At 40.2% G+C, this 7,159-nt stretch overlaps 1 protein-coding gene across 1 annotated transcript in view; it reads right to left on the reverse strand.

Annotated features, from left to right (window-relative positions):
* mrpl11 (mitochondrial ribosomal protein L11) overlaps nucleotides 1–5,788 on the reverse strand; it is a 62,840-nt gene extending 57,052 nt beyond the window's left edge. Inside the window, exon 1 of the mRNA XM_052073893.1 lies at nucleotides 5,685–5,788. The gene's annotated coding sequence lies outside the window, so the exon portion shown is untranslated. The remainder of the gene's footprint in view (nucleotides 1–5,684) is intronic.
* Nucleotides 5,789–7,159: the final 1,371 nt, after the last annotated feature.

Here is a 7,159-nt window from a genome sequence, read left to right on the forward strand (position 1 = left end):
TCAAGAATTTGTCGGAAGTCGGACATTTTTAGGCACTTGATGCTCGAACAGAGTATGTGTAAGTGTGGCATAAACAGAGTGTGCGTCACCGTCATGAGAAAAGATGATGGAGTGAATGATGCCATGTAAAAAAAAGCCACTGCCGTTCAACCTGAGCCATGTGAAAAGTCAGTGTCGGCCGCGCAGTGTTTCTTGGATGTGTTCTTACATTCTTCTTTGTTATGTTTTTGTTGTTTCATAGTGTGAGGTGTCACAAAAACAAGTGTTTTGCCGCCATCTTTTGGCATCTACAAGCAATTAGAACCCTTTTTGTGTGCGCGTCAATTAATCGGGAGTTTTCGCTAGTCGCGGCAGGACTCGGAAAGAAACTGGAAAAACTTACTGTATTTACATTCCAATCACACAGGGCAGATGTTCTTACTTGGCCTATATATGTGTGTTATAAATATTCATCTATATTCAAAAGAAGAACCTTGTAATCGAGTCCCAGTGGGATGTGCGAGATTGCATTGGCTCACACTAACAGGCGCTTCAAATACATTGGTTACCTTCCAATGAAAGGTTCAGAGTACCAAAAAAAAAACCTCATAATACTGAGTAGAGTTTGACACCATTGAAAACTACATGCATCATAAGAACTACGACTGGAAAACAAAAACAATTTAAACATTACTCTGCTGTAAAGTCGTCTCATTGCAAGGCAAAGGTTCACAAATGTGTGCGCATGTAGCGAAGGTTTTTTTTTTTTTGGTCAGGGCTCGTTCAATGTTGTGAACAGTTAAGCTAAAGCAACACCTTTGAACAAACAGACATTTTGGCACAAGGCAAATTTGTTTTTACGGGTGCTTTTGAAAAAGAGATCATAAAATATGGAGCCGTTTTGTGCTCATTGTGCGTGATTACAGTTGACTGCTTTTCTACTTGTTAGGAAACCCCAGCGAGGAAATGAAACATTTAGGCAGTGTATCCTTCCTCGGTACAGTTGTATGAAAAGTTTTGGCTTGCAGCGGCAATACCTCGGCGGTCATCACCACGTCCGAGTTCAAACGAGGACCCCTCTTCCCAACCCCAACTTGAATCAGCCATGCAGGCGTCATCTCCCCCGAGGATGCTGTATTATTTACTGCCTTCTTTGAATTGCATTTCCTCCCCCGCCATCATATTTGACAAACGGCAACAATGGCGGATGAGCAACAATGGCGGATGAGCAGCATGGCACGTGCCTGACAAGCCTTTCTCTCAAAGTGGCAAAACTAAATACGGTTGAGCCTCCAAAATATGAACGCACCGAAAAGTGCAGTCCAAACATCAGTTTCTGGAAAATATGCCACAAAAGGAGAAAATAAAACAAACATCACCCTTCATCACAGGACATCAACAGATTTCAGGTGTCAAAGTCAATATTTGGCTGCCACATCATTTTAAGCGAAATGATGTGAGTCGAAAGACTCGATAAAATGATTTCAAAGTAAATTAAAGTCTATGTAAAGGGAAATTTATGTAATCTAACATATTTCTTATGCTAGCCCAAATGGATATATTCGTTATCCTCTGTGAAGAAAGAATTATTCCATCTTACAGAGGAGCTGATCGACCATTTCTACGTACAGTATATGACACACAACAGAAGGAGAAGCATGCATTAAAGCATATAATGTGAATTTTTTTTATTTTATTACATTTAATTACACCATTATGGGATGTTTTTATAAAGCCCAACACCCTGTAATGTGATTTTTATCATTAAATTACACAAGAAAATTATTTTTGTTGAATTTTTTTTTTGGGGGGGGCTGGAATGAAATAAGGGCATTTCAATTCATTTCTATGGGGAAAGACGATTTCACTTCTGAGAACATGAACTAAAGAGTGCAAAAAACAATGAGAATGCAGTTAAAAGTTAAATAACCATCAATTTTACTCTTTATTCTTTGTTTACATTATGCATAACTCTCATTTATTGTGCAATAATCTAATTGTAACATGTACATATTCTGATGCATTTTTTATTCTTTATAAAACATTTATATCTGAATTTTGGGGGGCTTGGAACAGATTAGGGAATTTACATGGAAAATGCATCGCTACTTACAAAATGTTCAAGTTAAGAAATTTCTTTCCGAACCAGTTACTGTATTTTCCGCATTATAAGACACACTTAAAAGCATTCCATTTTCTCAAAGGCCGACAGCGCGCCTTATAATCCGATGCGCCTTATATATGGATCAATATTCTGATGTCTTGGACGTAGTATTTTAAAGATGAAGTTTTTTAAAGCGCTTTGTTACAGCTGCAGCGGTTGTGAAAGCGCTATATAACTACAGCTGTATTGTATTGTATTCCCTTTAGTGTAGCTCTGCGCCCAATTGATGAAAACATTCACTGGTGGTGCACCTCATAATCCTCAGCACCTTATACTGCGGCAAATACGGTAATTTTGAAAGTATAGGTATCAGTGTACTCCGTTTCATTTCGTGGAACGTACCCCCAGAACAAATGAGTGTTTGCTGCAGACTGTATTTTTCAGGCAGACAGACCTGTTGCTGATATATAGTCATTCTCTTCAATGTGTAATGCATGGCAGGATGAGGTGAATTAATCCTACACATAGAAACAGATTGATGCACGGTGCAAAATTTAGTCTGGAGGAAAAATGAAGATGAAACTGAAGAGAGCTGAAGATACTTCTCTACGCTTGAACATATTCAGGGAGGACGGCGCAAGATGAAGCGCAATCCAGCGGGCTATTTCAATGATTCAATTCTCTGGAGAAGCATCCGTCATCTCGGGGCGACACGTGGCTACACAAAGGCTTTGACATTATCAAGTTCCCTCTTTGGAGGAGTTCTTCTTCACCAGGCACCAGGCCACGTGTGACAGCAGCCCTAGAGGTATGAAAAGTCGTCTGAAAACATAATGCATTCTTAAGCATTATTCATCGATGTCACAGAACATTTCAGGCAAAAAAATGGGAACAATTGTCATCAGACGAAAGCCTTTGGAAAGTCATATCTCATGAATAGCAAGCAGTTTGTATAAAAGAGTTAGTACTCATTGACATTAAGCTGCAATTATTTGTGGTGTCCACCAGGGGTCGTTTCTGGAACCTTTGTTATTTTTATTGTACATTAATGCTTGATATAGTGTTTCCATTAGAGCTGTCAGTTTAGCGCGTTTTTATTGGCATCAATTTAAATGAATTTTAACGGGATTAAAATTTTTCTCGCAAGATTAACGCGGCACACGTCAGAAGCGGATACTACGTTGCTCTATAAATACACCAGAACAAGACAACAAGCGCGCTGCAGAAGTCCACGCCCATGTCTGTTTTGCCAGCCATGGCAGCACGAGACACCGAAAACGGATACTTAAAGAGTTTATGAATGGAAAGTTTACTTTTAAAAAGTTGCCCGATTGCTCCACTTAGAAGACCAAAGTTATCTGTTCTTCTTTCTCTCTGTATCATACAGGTATAAGATGTATGCCACTGACACGATTGTTACTTGTTTGGAACTATTTTGTGTGGAAGGTTACAGTGTTCTGCGTCCATATAAATAGAGCGGGGGGAGCTTCTCTCTGTTTGTCTGACAGTGGTAGCGACCTAGCGAAAATAAAACGTCTCCAGTGTTGTCATCAAACCAAGTGTAGTCATTCGAAATGAGATCTACACAAAAACAGTGGAGAGACTTCCGCACAAGAAGGACCAACACAATCAACATAGCCTGACTGTGTTAGGGGGAGTGCCCCCCCCCACCTTTCAGAATGGTTTGCCCCAGCAGCACGGGGGAAGTGCGTGCGCTTTTTTGTACGGCGGGCAGTTTTGAATACAGCGGCACAAAATGAACAATGGTGTCCGGAGTCTCGTTATTCTTCAACAAACATACAGAAACAGACTGCTGTGTTCACAGTAAACTTGAGAAAGACGAAGTATGCAACCACCACCTTACCAGCCTTCCGCAGGAACTAGCTGATGAGCCGCCCGGAGGGCGGCGAACCAGCTAGTACATTAATAGATGCCAACATGTTATTAGTACGGGAAAATGATATGGAGCTACTACTGTGAAACATGCCTGCTAGTTGGACCTAGTCACATCACTAGTCCATGGTAGTTTACCGGTACTGTTCAACTGCATATTAGTCGGCCAAAAGTGGCACCATTGGTGGATTTTTGACACATTGTTTTCAAGGTCCTTTGGATACTTTGATTATTATTGCCAGAAAACATGTTTCCAAGCGTGTTACACACGTGACGAAGTGAAGTCAACTTAACAGCCGTGAGTGCGTTCAACTCCTCACGAAGCGAAGACAGTAACAGATGTACAGCATTCAGTCTCCTCCACTGACCCGTGTGAAAGCATCACTGCCATGCCCATTGGCCTCATCCCAGTGCCTATTCAATCTTGCAAATGCTTCTAATGAACTTTTCAACTGATTATTGCCGCCACTCGACATGAAATATGCCACCGCTCATCTTACGATTTCATTTGCTCACCTCAACAATATTCATGAAAGGACCGCTGCATTCAAGGTGAAGGTGGGGGTTGAAGGGATTGTGACAAATGGTGTGAAATGAGAAGGATATGGCATGAACAGATAGCACATTCCCTGGAAAGGACAACAAAAGTGCAGTCTGGGATTAAAAGCAACACAAAACGTGATAGAAAAGCCAAAAATGAGACAAAATGGTGCTACTCAAAAAGATATTTCCAGACAAATTGGGTACAAGCACTGCCGCAAATAATTGACACCCCTATCAGCCCCAAAAGTAAATGCTGATGGATTCCACCAGACTTTTAGCAAAACCACTGAAAATAAAATGGAGAGGACATCAAACATGAAAACCATGCATTTAGCATGTACACCATCATGAACCAATGTTACATAAACAACTGTATTCAGTATTCACATGAGGCTCATCAGTGGTATTGGCTAGCATACTAACCGAAATTCTAGTACAAATTGGAATGACATCACACATGGGCAAAAAAAGTGCACTACCACTTTATGCACCTGGTCGTGAGTCATTAAACACACCTTTTGCCATTTACCCACAATAATAAATGTTGGCGGCGTAGAAGACGTGAACTATTATTAGCTACATCTCGATAGAAGCAAAAAATACTTTTCACTTGGGAACCGCCAGCAAAATCGGACATCTCAAACGTAAATGAAAAAACATTATCAATTAATTAAATACGACAACAACACCCGATAATCCAGGAGATGTCGCCTACTACTAGTCGGCCGCATAGATTTTACTGGTACAGCACACTAGTTAAATGGTAAATTTTTGAAGTAGTGGGGGGAAACGTTACGAGTAAGTCGTTTTTGAGTGTGCTGAGCTGCCTGCTAGTGAGGAAAAGGAGCATACCAGAACATGATAGAGCTGGATATAATGGATACGAAATGCATACATGCTCAAACAGCTATGTTGATGGCATTCGTTTTTGATGATGTGGGTTTGGAATAATAAACCACTCCTTTCAAAAAGATTGTGAACACCACGAGAAAATGCATCCACTGTTTCCAATTGCAACTCCACGAACCGCTCAGTCACATTGAACGTCACACGCCGGACGTCACCATCACGTTCACTAATAAATGAACCAACATCGGATGCTTTAAAATAGGAGAAAGCGAGCCGAGTACAGCACAATAGAGATCATCTGCAACAGATGACGTACCTGCTTGTCGTCTTGTGCTTTCACAATGTTTCTATTGCTGTTTCTGTCTCTCCTTCAGGGCGCAGACATGTTGAATCAGTACTTCGCTCAAGTATTTGCTGTTATTTGTTTCTCCACTGCCACTCGCAGGCGGGGAGGGTTAACTGCAATTTCCCCACTTGATGTTAATTTTCAATGGACAACTACATCAATCAGTATTTCATGAAAGATGATAAATAACAAACCCCCTATTCTTGGAACCCAAGCTAAAGCACTATTTACTTTCTGAGTTCCAGTTCTCAATAGGTCGAATAATTATTCTTGTGCTGTTTTGAGACTTCCCATGCATGACCCTTCAAAAAGCAAACGTTTTTGATCATGTGCAAATGTGGTGAGGACACAGACATTTCTCAAGGCTGTTTCAAGCTCCTTTTTACGGGTTACCGTGATGAGCTCTTGCTCAGCCCGCTTCCCTAATGAGGAAAAGAGACGGACTGATGGATTTATTCACCTTCCACGAGGACCGCTTTAAATTAATGTGCACATTTTTAGACCATGGTCATTTTTTAGTGCTTCATGTAAAATGACATACATTAAACTCATGAAATGTCAGTCACTGAGCCTTATAAGGTGTATTGCCCGCATATTCATGAAATGAGCCATCACTGGGCATATGATTAATTTATGGAGGTGAAGTTGACATGTTATGATTATTATGAAAGTGATGATTAACGATTATGAAAAATTGTGAGCATACACACTAATTTCTCCCAGGAATTGCTACTCTGTATTAAGTATGTTAGGGGAAAAAATGAAAAACATCAGATCTGGAAATTAATCATGTTCCCTTTTGAGACTGACTCTGTCAATCTCACTGCTTCAGTGTGATTAATTTTCACCTGCATTTCAATATTCATATTTCTATTCATGCAAACAAATCAACACTTCAAATGCACAAACATGATTACATGACATCCACTTGAGCCCCTGGAAAAGAGTACAAATAAAACTTGGCATTTTGTTGCTTCGCCACAGAAGCAAAACAAACAAAAACTCATTTTAAAAAATGAACAATGACTTGCTTTCTAATAATCTCCCTCCAGTGACCTGAACCCAAATAATCTCGCAATTAAATCTCATTCATTTCCGTAATTAAATACTGTGACTGCACTGGCTCGGGGATTTCTGGACTGAAAAAAATGAAACATTGCCTGTAGGTTTTGTCCAGTCTCAAAACAAACAGTCAGAAGAGCAAATACTCTGCTCTTATACTATGCATTTTTTTTGTGGGGGGGGGGGGTTGTTTTCTCCCTTCAATATGCAGGTTCACTTGATGTATTTTTCTTCACCGTTTGTTCCACTTTTCGCCTGGATAGGGATTGCCAATGGTTATATGAAAAGTGTTAAATAAACCATTACGTTTCCTCTGCTGAACTATGAGACATGAAAAATGGAATTTTTCGTATCCAAACCAAAGGCGTTGGCTGGCACGAAAG

The sequence above is a fragment of the Hippocampus zosterae genome, chromosome 1 (assembly GCF_025434085.1).
Source record: "Hippocampus zosterae strain Florida chromosome 1, ASM2543408v3, whole genome shotgun sequence".
Lineage (NCBI taxonomy): Eukaryota > Metazoa > Chordata > Actinopteri > Syngnathiformes > Syngnathidae > Hippocampus > Hippocampus zosterae.